Source organism: Cynocephalus volans, chromosome 4 (assembly GCF_027409185.1).
Source record: "Cynocephalus volans isolate mCynVol1 chromosome 4, mCynVol1.pri, whole genome shotgun sequence".
NCBI classification, from domain to species: domain Eukaryota; kingdom Metazoa; phylum Chordata; class Mammalia; order Dermoptera; family Cynocephalidae; genus Cynocephalus; species Cynocephalus volans.
The window spans coordinates 106,092,238-106,105,230 of NC_084463.1; the positions used below are offsets into that span (position 1 = coordinate 106,092,238).

General features: G+C 36.5%; 1 pseudogene; it reads left to right on the forward strand.

Moving 5' to 3' along the window:
- Window positions 1-1,178: 1,178 nt before the first annotated feature.
- Window positions 1,179-12,029, forward strand: LOC134376370 (olfactory receptor 52E4-like; annotated as a pseudogene).
- The last annotated feature ends 964 nt before the right edge of the window (window positions 12,030-12,993 follow it).

The following is a 12,993-nucleotide window of genomic DNA, read 5'->3' on the forward strand; positions in this document are numbered from 1 at the left end:
AAATTATGTCTTAATGAAATTTTTAAAATTAAAATTAAAAATAAATTAATTACAAAAAACCCCACAGAGTATGTTTTTGAAAAGATTAAAAACATTGAAAAATATTCAGCTATATTTTTTTAAAAAGAAAGAATAATCAAACAAATAATATCACAAATGAAAAAAGAGACATTATAATTGATAACAGAGAAATAGATAATGTCCTGAACACATATAACTTACCAAGGTTGAATTATGAAGAAATAGAAAATCTAAATGAGTGGTAACAAGTACTTAGATTGAACCAGTAATAAAAAGTCTCCCATCAAAGAAAAGCCCAGGAACTGCTAGCTTCTACCATCACTTGCTGAATTCTATGAAATATTTGAAGAAGAATATCAATTCTTGTCAAACTCTTCCAAAGAGTTTTGGAAAGGGATCCTTTCAAAATCATTCTACAAGGCCAACATTTCTGTCATACCAAAACTAAAAAAGGACACAAAAATCAACAATAACAAAAAAGTATATACAAATATCTGTAATGAACATGGCTGTGAAAATCCTCAACAAAATACTAGCAAACCAAACCCAATAACAGATAAAAAGTTCAATCACCATGACCAACTGGAATTCATCCCAGAAATGCAAAGATGGTTCAACATACAGAAATCAATAAATGTGAAACATCACATCAACAGAATGAAAGAAAAATCATGGTCATTTCAATAGACCCAGAAAAAGCCGTAGAGAAAATTCAATGTCTTGTCATGATAAAAAACACTCAAGAAATTAAATATAGAAGAAATGTACCCACACATAATAAAGTGTATATCATACTGAATACACAAAAGTTTAAAGCTTTATTCTTAGATCTAGAAGAAAAGGATGCCCACTTTTCCAACTCTATTCAACAAAGTACTGGAAGTTATAGCCAGAGAAATAAGGGAAGAGAAAGCAATTAGAAACATACAAACAGAAAAGGGGGAAGTTAAACTACCCATATATTCACATATGTTCACATATATAGAAATCCAAAAGAATCCACCAAAAAACTGCAAGAACTAACAAATAATTTCAGTAAAGCTACAGGAAAGGAAATCAACATACAAAAATCAGCAGCGTTTCTATACACCAATAATAAAATATCTTAAAATGAAATCAAGATATCCCAGCCACCGCGGAAGTGAGCCGAGACCTGGATGGAACCAGGGCCCAATCTAAGGCTGCAGGAGAAAGGGAAGCTCCCACAAGCCCAGCAGCCAGTGAGGTGAGGTGAGACCCGTGCAGCACTAGAGCCCAGTCTAAGGCCCTGGGGGAAGGGAAGCACACACAGCCCAGCAGGCACCAAGGTGAGCTGAGACCCATGCAGCACTGGAGCACAGTCTAAGGCCTGGAGAGAAGGGAAATGCCCATAGCCCAGTGGTTGCCAAGGTGAGCAGAGACCCAAGCAGCACTGTGAAACCAGTCTAAAGCCCCAGGGAGAAGAGAATTGCCCACAAGCCCAGCAGCTGCTGAGGTTAGCAAACACCCATGCAGCACCAGGGTCTCAGTCTACAGCCACAGAAAGCTGGAACAGGAGCCAAAGTGGTGTAATAGAGACACTGCCACACCTTCTATCACGATAAGCAGAGTTCACCACCACAGTAGCAGCTAGGGCCACACTACAGGCAACTTGTCACTCACTCAACTACATTGATATAATAACTCAGCAGTAGAGCCTGCAAAGAGGAAATCTTTATCCTAATAGCCAACTCCAGAGTAATAGAAGAAGCAAGTCCTCTACCAGATAACCAAACATCAGCAAAAAAATACTAGAACTATAAACAAACAAGATATGACACCACCAAAGGAATACAGTAATGCACAAACTCCACACCCCATACAATAGGGAATCCTTGAAATGTCTGAAAAGGAATTCTGAGCAATGATCTTAAGAAAACTCTTAGAGATAAAAGAAGACTCAATAAGAGAATACAAGGAAACAAGAAAAAATATCCAGAATACAAAGGAGGAAATTTACAAAGAGATTAACACCTTAAAAAGAGTGTAGCAGAACTCCTAAAAATGAAAGAGTCACTCAATGAATAAACACAACAGAGAGCTTGAGCAGCAAGCTAGAGCATGCAAAGAAAGAATTTCAGATCTTGAAGATGGTTTTTCAAAATAACCCAGGCAGACAAGAAAAAAGGAAAAAGTATTAAAAATAATGAGGAAAATCTAAGAGAGACAGCAGACAACCTCAAGCACTCTAACATCTGAATTGTGAGTATTCCGGAAGAGGAAGAGAAAGGAAAAGGTATTGAAAACCTATTCGAGGAAATAAAAACAGAAAACTTCCCAGATGTTGGGAGAGATGCACATATTCAGATCCAGGAAGCTCAAAGGTCCCCAAACAGATTTAATCCAAAAAGATCCTCTCAAAGACACATTATAGCCAAATTCGCAAAGCTCAAGGACAAAGAGAGAATTCTAAAAGCACCAAGAAAAAGAGTCAAGTGACCTAGAAGGGAACCCCCATCAGACTAACATAAGGCTTCTCAACTAAACCCTACAGGCCAGAAGAAAGGGGAATGATATACTCGAAATAATAAAAGAAAAAAATGCTAGCTAAAAATTGATTACCCAGCAAGGCTCTCCTTCAGAAATGAGAAAACAGTAATGTAGTTCCCAAACAAAAATTTTGGGAGCTCACTACCACACAAACAGCCCTGCAAGAAATTCTCAAGGGAGTCCTTCATCTTCATTATTCAATTTGAATAATGATGATAACTATCACAAATATACAAGAAAGAGCAAAACCTGCCATAAAAACAAAAATGACAGTGAGAAAGAAAAAGAAGTTAAATCCTGCCACCTTACATTTCTAACGTTGAAGAAGAGAAATAAAGGGGGAAGTAATGATCAAAAGATACTTAAAGCATCTAAGCAAAAAACAATTAATGACAGGTATTAAACAATACCTGGCAATAAATACCCTAAATATGAATGGATTAAACTCACCATTTAAAAGACACAGATAGACTGATTGAATTAAAAAGCTAGGCCCTAGTATATACTGTCCTCAAGAGACCCATCTCACTTGTAGAGACACATGCAGACTAAAAGTGAAGGGATGGAAAAAGATATACCATACAAATGGAAACCAAAAACAAGCAGGAGTAGCTATTCTTATATTGGATAAAACAGACTTTAAACCAAAAAACATAAAAAGAGACAAAGAAGGCCACTATGTAATGATAAAAGGATCTATCCAGCTATAAGATGTAACAATCATAAATATGTATGCACCCAATACTGGAGCACCCAGATATATAAAGCAAATACTCTTAGACCTAAAGAAAGAAACAGGCCCTTATTCATTAATAGTGGGTGACCTGAACACCCCTCTCTCAGTATAGGACAGATATTCCAGGCAACAAATCAACAAAGAGATATAGGATTTACACTATACCTTAGACCAACTGAATATGGCAAATATATAAAGAACATTTCACCCAACAACTAAAGAAAATACTTTCTTCTCATCAGCACATGGAACATTCTCCAGGATAGGCCACATATTAGGTCACAAACCTAGTCTCAGCAAATTTTTTAAAAAATTAAGTCACTCCAAATGTCTTTTCAGACCACAATTAACTAAAACTGGAAATTAATAACAAGCAAAACCCTGAAAAATATACACATACGTGGAAACTAAACAATAGGTTCCTGAATGAGCTATGGGTCCAAGAAGAAATTAAACAGGAAATCAATAAATTTCTTGAAACTAAAGAAAATAAAGATACATCACTCCAAAATTTCTGGGATACTGCAAAAGCAGTATTGAGAGGCAAATTTACTGCAAAAAATGCTTACATCAAAAGAATGGGAAGACTTCAAATAAATGACCTAACCCTATGCCTCAAAGAACTTGAAAAACAACAACAATCCTATCCAAAAGGTAGTAGGTGGAATGAATTATTTAAGATCAGAGCAGACCTAAATGAAATAGAGACCCAAAAATGATAGGAAAGATCAATGAAACAAAAAGTTGATTTTTCGAGAAGATAAATAAAATAGACAAACCATTAGCTAAGTTAACAAAAAATGAAGAGAAAAGACTCAAATAACAAAAAGCAGAAATGAAAAGGGAGACATTACAACTGATACCACAAAAATATGAAGAATCATTAGAGACTACTATAAACAACTATATGATAACAAATGTGAAAACCTGGAAGTTACAGATAAGTATCTAGACGCATGCAAACTACCCAGACTGAACCAAGAAGAGATAGAAAACCTGAACAGACCAATAACAGGCAACAAGATTGAAGCGGTATTCAGCAATTTTTCAATAAAGAAAAGCCCAGGCCCACATGGCTTTACAGCTGACTTCTAGCAAACCTTTAAAGAGAAATTAATACCAATTCTCCTCAAACTATCCCAAAGAATTGAAACCGAAGCCATTCTCCCAAACCCATTTGATGAGGCCAACATAACTCTGATAACAAAAGCAGATAAAAGCACAACAAAAAAAGAAAATTACATGCCAATGTCCTTGATGAACATAGATGCAAAACTCATCAACAAAATATTAGCAATCAGAATACAGCAATACCTCAAAAAATTGTAAATCCTGATCAAGGGGGATTCATCCCAGTGATGCATGGATGGTTCAACATACAATAGTCAATAAATGTGATACATCACATCAATAAAATCAAGGACAAAAACCATATGATTATCTCAATAGATGCTGAAAAAGCATGTGACAAAATTCAACATCATTTCATGTAAAGACTCTCAATAAATTAGATATAGAATAAAAATATCTCAACACAATAAAAACGATCTATGACAAGCCTACTGCCAGTGTCATTCTGAATGGGGAAAAACTGAAGGCTTTCCCTCAAGAACAGGAACAAGACAAGGATACCCACTCTCACCACTTCTATTTAATATAGCACTGGAGGTACTACCCAGAACAATCAGGCATGAGAAAAAAATAAAGGATATCCAAGATTGGAAAAGATGAAGTCAAACTGTCCCTATTTGCAGATGACATGAAACTGTATATAGAAAAACCTAAAGACTCTATCAGAAAACTAATAGAGCTGGCTAATAATTTCAGTAACATCCCAGGATACAAAATAAATGCCCCCAAATCAGTTACATTTATATTCTCCAATAATGAACTAACAAAAAAATCAAGAAAGTAAGCCCATTTACAACAGTCACAAAAAAAAAAAAAAATACTTAGGAATCAATTTAACCAAGGAAGTTAAAGACCTCTACAATGAGAAAAGAAATTAAAAAGAAGAAACACAAAAAGAAGAAAAGACATTCCATGCTCTTGGACTGGAAGAATTAATATTGTGAAAATGTCTGTACTACCCAAAGTGATCTACAGATTCAATGCAATCTCCATCAAAATACCATTGACATTCTTCACAGAAATGGAAAAAACAATCTAAACATTCATATGGAACAACAAAAGACCCCAAATAGCCAAAGCAATCCTGAGCAAAAAAATTAAAGCCAGAGGCATAACACAACCTGACTTCAAATTATACAAAGCTATAGTAACCAAAACAGCATGGTACTGGCATAAAAATAGACACTCAGACCATTGCAGCAGAATAGAGAACCCAGAAATCACCCATCAGGCTTACAGCCATCTGATACTCAACAAAGGCAACAAACACCTACCTTAGGGACAAGACTGCCTCTTCAATAAGTGGTCCTGAGAAAATTGGATTATCCATATTCAGAAGAATGAAACTATATATGCACTTCTCACCATATACTAAAATCAACTCAAAATGGATTAAAGACTTAAGTATAAGAACAGAAACTATAAAATACTAAGGGAAAATATAGGTGAAACACTTCAGGAATTATGTCTGGGCACAGATTTTATGAACATGAGCCCAGGAAGCACAAGCAACAAAAGAAAAAAAGAAAATAAACAAATGGGACTATATCAAACTAAGAAGCTTCTGCACAGCAAAGGAAACAATCAACAGAGTGGAATGACAACCTACAGAGTGGGAGAAAATTTTTGCTAACTATGCATCTGACAAGGGATTAATATCCATAATATACAAGGAACTCAAGCAATTACACAGTAAAAAAACAAATGACCCAATTAAATAATGGACAAAGGAACTGAATAGACATTTTTCAAAGGAAGACATACAAGTGGCCAACAGGTACATGAAAAAATGCTCTACATCATTAGTCATCAGGGAAGTACAAATTAAAACCACATTGAGATATCACCTCACCCCAGTCAGACTGGCTGTGATCAAAATGAATGAGAATAACAAATGCTGACAAGGATGTGGAGAGAAGGGAACACTCCTACATTGTTGGTGGGACTGTAAATTAGTACAACCACTATGGAAAACAGTATGGAGGTTTCTCAAACAACTACAGACAGATCTTCCATACAATCCAGCAATCCCACTTCTGGGTATATATACCCAAGGAACAGAAATCATCATGTCGAAGGTATACCTGCACTCCCATGTTCACCACAGTTCTGTTTACAATAGCCAAGATATGAAACCAACCTAAATGTCCATCAATGGATGATTAGATAAGGAAAATGTGGTATATATACACCATGGAATACTAGTCTGCCATAAAAAAAGAATGAAATTCTTCCATTTTCAACAACATGGATGAACTTGGAGAAACTTAGTTGAGTGAAATAAGCAAAGCACAGGGGGATAAGTACTGCACGTACTCACTCATAAGTGGGTTCTAATAGAGAAAGAAGGAAGGAAAGAAAGACCACAGTGGTGCATTGGACATGCGGAGGGAGAAAACATACCTAGGGATACAAAGTAAAGTAGGGAAAGGGGTATGGGGAAGGAGGTTGGTGAGAATTGGGTAGGAGACACGGGGTATAACCACAATTTGTGGCAATGGGCATGCTGCCAGTATGGATCTGGCCATCACATCTTGGGAACTAATGGTGACAATTAGCTTTGTACCCCATGAATATCTTGTGCTCATGAGTTGGAAGAATTAATATTATCAAAAATGTCTATATTACCCTAAGGATTCTATGAATTTAATGCAATCACTCTCAGAATACCAAAAGCATTCTTCATTATTTCAAAATTTGTATTAAAATAACCAAAAAGACCCAAAATAGACAAAGCAATCTTTAAAAAAAGAACAAAGCTGGGGGTATCATACTATCTGATTTCAAAATGTGCTATAAAGCTATACTACCCCAAAGGACATAGTATTGACATAAAATCATGCACATTAACCAATGAATGGAAAGGAATAGAGAGGCCAGAAATAAATCTATGCATTTACAGTCAACTTGTTTTCCACAAAAAGGCCAAGAATATTGATTAGACGAAGAATAGCCTCTTAAATAAAGACTGGAAGATTGCTTGGAAGACTGTTTTTCACATGCAGAAGATTTAAACTAGACTCTATAGATGCCAGCATACACAAAAAATCAACTCAAAATGGAATAAAGGATTAAATGTAAATCCAAAGCTATAAAGCTACTAGAAAAAAAATATAAGGGAAAAAAATTTATGGGAAACACTTCAGGAAATTAGACTGAGCAAGGCTTTTTTTTCTTAACAAGACTTTAAAGACACAGGCAATAACAATAAAAATAGGCAAACAGGATTACGTCAACTAAAAAAGGTTGTGCACAGCAAAGGACACAATCAACATGACGAGATAGCATGCGGAATGGCAGAAAGTATTTCCAAACTATGCATATGACAAGAGGATAATACCCAGAATTACAAGATACTCAAACAATTCACCAGTCTAACAATAAACAATTCAATTTAAAATAAGCAAAAACCCTGAATATTTCTCATAGAAATGGAAAGTAGAATAATATTTACCATAAAGTGGTGAACTAATGAATACAAACTATGAAATCTACCCTGAGTAAATCATTGTGCAGAATATGCATGTACAGAAACATGTACAAGTAAATGTTAATTTTTTTAAAAAATGATATATATACACAATGGAATACTATTCAGCCATATAAAAGAATAAAAATCTTGTCATTTGCAGCAATAATCAGTAATGCCACTGACAACATTCTCAGCCTTGTGGACTTAAAAGTTTTGAATTCCTGATGAAATTGTGCATGACAAATAGAGACTGCTACTAGGGTAAGTGATTAGACTGATAAGTGAGGGTTAACCTTTCAGATTTTCTGCAGGTTGTCTAACCAGTGAGGTATTTGGCTTCATATACAATATAATGAAAACTGGATAAACATGAGTCAAAAATGTAATCAGTACTGGAATAATTTTAGAACAGTGGCTCATGCTTTCAGTTTGTCATGTCACATACGGCAGTAAATGATTTAGTTCTTGGCTATTCTTTCCCATTGCCTTATATTCCCATTTCTTTTTAACATCTCAGCTTTTTATATTTCATTTACTAACTGGTGCCCATTTACATAATGGAGAATTTCTAGCCTCTTTCACCAATCATTCTGTTTTGTGGCTTAGGAAAACCTGCTTATCTGTGGTATAGCCTGGAGCCTGGAATTGAATCTGTGTGGGGCTGATCTAAAGATCATGGAGCTTAGACACTGTGAGAAGGAATGTCTGGGATCTGAATTCTGAGATGGCAGAATGGGGCTGCTACTTCCACGTCACACCGCTGCTGGATACCAGGGGAGGGGGTGTTAGATCTCTCTGTATGCCTCAGAATGCAATATGCAATCGGGGACCTGAAAACTGCTGAGGTTCCATTATCTGTGAAATTCCACTAATTAACTTGTATCTAGAACACTTGTACTGTGTACTGTCTGACTATTTTTTCCTTGTTTGACTTGCAGTAGGAATATTTAAGTCCTTGGTGCCCTCCTGCTCACATCCAGTACCTGTTTTCCATAACATGGAAATAGCTTTTTTTTTTTTTTCGCATTTCTTTTTTTTTTTTAATTTTATTTTGTCGATATACATTGTGGCTGATTATTGCTCCCCATCACCAAAACCTCCCTCCCTCCTCCCTCCCCCCCTCCCCCCCCAACAATGTCCTTTCTGTTTGCTTGTGGTATCAACTTCGAGTAATTGTGGTTGTTATATCTTCTTCCCCCCTCCCCGGTTTTGTGTGTGTGTGTGGTGTGTGTGTGTGTGTGTGTGTGTGTGTGTGTGTGTGTGTGTGTGTGTGTGTGTGTGTGTGTGTGTGTGTGTGTGTGTGTGTGTGTGAATTTATTTAATAATTTTTAGCTCCCACCAATAAGTGAGAACATGTGGTATTTCTCTTTCTGTGCCTGACTTGTGGAAAATGGTATGGAGGTTCCTCAAACAATTGCAGATAGATCTACCACATGACCCAGCTATCCCACTGTTGGGTATATACCCAGAGGAATGGAAATCATCAAGTCGAAGGTATACCTGTTCCCCAATGTTCATCACAGCACTCTTTACAATAGCCAAGAGTTGGAACCAGCCCAAATGCCCATCATCAGATGAGTGGATACAGAAAATGTGGTACATCTACACAATGGAATACTACTCAGCTTTATTTTTAAACTCAATACTTCTACAGGCTATACCATGCATTTCCACTCATATTGTCCTTCTTCCATTACTGGAGGCAAAACCAGTATCTTTGAAGAGATTAATGCTGCTAAGCTAAAATTAAGCTCAATCATAGGGTCTGTGGTAATGGTCAGAATGGAGACTTATAATGCAAGGTGGTAGCCATAGATCCCATGGTTCAAAAACATATCCACAGGAGGGTTAGCTATTTTCTTTCAATAAGAAGAACCTTTCCAGACCTCAGGGATTAACGGTCCTGTGGGAGAATGGCTGAGAGTGGGAAGCCTGAAACAACATAAGTATAAAGTTTCCTTCGTAAGGGTTCAAACAAAGGAAGTTGGAAGGGGAGATATTGCATCAGTCTGATCTTAAGAGAAGCCACAGGTCATGGGTAAGACAGGTGACACTGCTCAAGGCTGGGCTCTGGGAGTGAGGCAATAAAAGCGAAGGACAGAAGGTATCTGACAAACAAGATACCGCTGACATAGGGCTGTGTCTGTGAGGACGAGGGGAACTTCAGTCTATGTAGCAGAGGCATAGGTAGGTATTGTTTGAATGTTTCTAGTACATGTAAAGTCACCCACTTTGTTTCTTCTTAATTTCCATTTTCCTAATGCGTAAATCAATTTGTTTTAAAATCAGGTACTTTTTCTTCCAAGCAGTAGTACCCTAAGTCTGCCTTAGTGTACCAGCCACTTAGCAGGGAAGAAGGAGAAAATAAAATAGGTAGGAAAATTTCAATTTTTTCCTTTTTTACTCCTTCCTAATGTCTTACCTCTTAATTTCCCAAAGAGAAAGATACTGACCTTTCAAAAGTCCTTGTTCCGTAGCCTTATCAGTAAAGAGCAATTGTCACTACTTTCATTTCACACTCTAGGGAACAAAAAGAGCATTATTCTCTATTCAAATTGAAGTATAACTTCATTTCTTAAACATAGTTAATGTTCATTATTAACTTTAACCTAAATCATACCCACATTTCATTAATTCATCTCCTTATACATAACTTTGTTAGAGAGGATGTCTCTCATAACACATTTATACATATAGTTTTATATATTTATGTAAATATAATATATATATGTTTACTATCTGTTTATAAATATGATGTGTGTGTGTGTGTGAAAGACAGAGAGAGAGAGAGAGAGAGAGGATTTGGTTGTTTTCTGCCTCCTACACAAAATTATATTATAATACTGAACACTTACCCTTAGTTGTTTGCTGTACTTTAGTGGAATTAAATTAACATTTATGAATGTCGTACAAATCCCTGTCTCAAAGACTGACATATGATCTTTTTCATAGCTCCAAATTTATTATATTTTTCATTTAATATTGTTTGAGTTTTTAAATAACTTGATAATTTGTTTGTTTTCTCTCAGATTCCAAAAGAACAAAGAGGGGACGTCTACCTCAAATGACACCAAGTTCCACCCCTCCCATTTCCTCCTGCTGGGGATTCCAGGCCTTGAAGAGATGCACATTTGGATTGGGTTTCCTTTCTTTTTTTTTTTTTTTTTTTTTTTTTGTCGTTTTTTCGTGACCGGCACTCAGCCAGTGAGTGCACCGGTCAGTCCTATATAGGATCCGAACCCGCGGCGGGAGCGTTGCCGCGCTCCCAGCGCAGCACTCTACCAAGTGCGCCACGGGCTCGGCCCGAATTGGGTTTCCTTTCTGCACTGTATATTTGATTTCCCTTGTGGGGAATGTTACTATCTTGGTTGTGATCAGGACTGAACACAGTCTTCATCAGCCCATGTTTTACTTCTTGGCTGTGCTAGCCTTCATTGATCTGGGCCTGTCCACGCCCACTATTCCCAAGATGTTGGGCATATTCTGGTTTAATTTAAGGGAGACTAGTTTTGGAGGCTGTTTGGCTCAGATGTTTTTTCTTCATATTTTCACTGCTATGGAGACTGTCGTGTTAGTGGCTGTGGCCTTTGATCACTACATTGCCATTTGCAACCCTCTGCGTTATAGCCAAATTCTCACTAACAGAGCTATTGTTCTCATGCTTGTGGTGATGACTGCTGTCAATTTCATTTTGATTATCTCTCTGGTGTTTCTCATCTTGAGGCTTCCCTTTTGTGTACATCATTCAATCCTCACACATACTGTGAGCACATGGGAGTTGCTCTACTGGCCTGTGCCAGTATAAAGGCAAACATGGTATTTGGATTATTTCTAATATTTATGGTGTTTGTGGATGTGGTTCTGATTTTCATCTCCTATGTGAAAATACTCTGAGCAGTCTTCTGCCTTCCTTCTCGGGATGCCAGACTCAAGGCACTTAATACGTGTGGCTCCCACATCTGTGTCATCCTGGTCTTCTTCACGCCAGCTCTTTTCTCCTACCTAACCCACCAGTTTGGCAGGAATGTTCCCGTATACATCCACATTCTCCTGGCCAATCTATATGTTGTTGTTCCACCTGCCCTAAATCCTGTCATCTATGGAATGAGGAGTAAGCAGATCCAGGAGGAGGTTTCAAGCATCTTTTTGAAAAAAAGCTGACATAAATGATCCTAGAGACATGCACATAATCTAGGGAAAAGGGATTGTGTTTCTCAACTATTGAATGTTTCAACAGAAAAAAAAAAAACTCTGATCTTAGTGTTATTACTTTCATAATTTTCATAAACACCAAGTCCACAGCATATAATGTGATTAATGTCAAAACAATTACTGTGAAAATGTACGGTAATTAAGGTTTGACACAACTTATTTAAAATGTTTTAATAGGATTATTTTTCCATTTAACTTCTACAGAGAAGTTCTAGTAGACAAGACTATGTAAAATGAAAGGATTCTTCTCTTTAGCTGATAGTTAACTGTGTTGACTACATTATCAAATTCATATATAAATATATATATTCACACACACATACTCATATGTTACAAACTAAGTCCTAAAAATATAAAAATAAAAGGTATGTGACATTTTAAGTGTCTTCAGAAAAGAATTTGAGAAATTTTTTCCTAAAACTCTGGGTGGAATCTTTCTGTGGAATCATTACATCTATGGAACTCTTCTCATAAGTGACCTATTGATCAAAGTGAACTGGTCGGCTGTCTATAAATGTATGTGTATGAAATACTGATATATACATACATACATGTATATGTATATGTACATATGTGTATATATGAGAGAGAGAGAGGAAGAAACTATTAATTGGAAGCATCAATATTTTAGGGAACTGAAGGTGCTCAGAAACAGACATCCCAAGTGGGTGAATTCCAATGCGTAAATTTTACTCTCTGATACTCTCAAAAGCCAAATTTAGTGCTCTAGAGAATAATTAATGTCTGATTCTCTAACTTTATTTGTTCATCTACCATATACTAATCACGCTATAGTACCCAACTCTCTCAACTTGTACTTCTTTCTTGAGGCTTATCATATGAGTTAAAGTATCCTACCTGTTCCCCAATGTTCATCGCAGCACTCTTTACAATAGCCAAGAGTTGGAACCAG